The 922-nt window shown below is 36.0% G+C and overlaps 1 protein-coding gene across 1 annotated transcript in view; it reads left to right on the top strand.

Annotated features, from left to right (window-relative positions):
• The first annotated feature begins 415 nt into the window (after positions 1-415).
• LOC119593122 (ankyrin repeat and IBR domain-containing protein 1-like) overlaps positions 416-922 on the top strand; it is a 31136-nt gene continuing 30629 nt past the window's right edge. The window contains exon 1 of the mRNA XM_037942086.1: positions 416-549. The gene's annotated coding sequence lies outside the window, so the exon portion shown is untranslated. The remainder of the gene's footprint in view (positions 550-922) is intronic.

Below are 922 nucleotides of genomic sequence, written 5' to 3' on the forward strand. Positions count from 1 at the left end.
ATCATCAGAGTCATATATTCAGAATTAGGCCTGTCAACCATTATAATATGAATCTATTATAATAAAAGCCAATGATCAGTGTTCTTTGTATTATTGTTGTTTTATTGCTCTTATATTAGTTTGTAATGCCGTGTACCTTATTCATGTCCTCCATATTTTGAGTATGATAAGCTGAAATATGATTTAAGTTTTATATTCACGTTATTCTTTGTCAAGCAAACCCTATTCACCACATCTATAACCCAAAAATTCGCGCTCAGGACTCGAAGAAGATCCAACACCTATTGCAGACGAACCACCAAGCTGAAGGAGGAGTCTGGATCCTACAAAATAGGATCGGAAATGGGATCGAAACGGACATACGATGGTCTTTTGTTTTTTATTTGTGTCGTCTGCTAAATGAACATCCATTGAGAGATCTATTGATTGCAAGTTGTATCGGGGGAGGAAAACTTGTTTAAGAAAATTATAAAAAAAAAGAGTGACAAACATTCAGCGGGGCGTAGAGTGATCATGAATTTACTAGCGTCATGCACAACCTCATGAAGGGTGAGTGAGGGTGATGAGGGCGAGATATGAGGGCGAGAAAGGGAGAGGGAGGACGAGGATCACTTGTTAAGTTCCTTTGTTTTCCTTTTTTTGGGCCTTAAATTGTATATTTTGGTGCTGATTTGTACTTATTCTTGTGTTGTCCGTGTTTAGAAACCTTGGTGAGAAATATATCGTCTTTTTCCCCGTGTGTCTTGTCTTCTGTCTGTTTCAAGTGTTATGTTTACTTGTTTTTTTTTTGCGATATATATATATTTTTTTTCTCGATTTGTTTGTGTCATTGTCAGTGGGTTTAATTTTGTTTGGTGTACGTAAATCTCTTTGTGATTGATTTTAGTGTATTTCGTGGTAGTTTTTTTGTAATTGTAGTCAC

This window comes from Penaeus monodon, chromosome 31 (genome assembly GCF_015228065.2).
Source record: "Penaeus monodon isolate SGIC_2016 chromosome 31, NSTDA_Pmon_1, whole genome shotgun sequence".
Lineage (NCBI taxonomy): Eukaryota > Metazoa > Arthropoda > Malacostraca > Decapoda > Penaeidae > Penaeus > Penaeus monodon.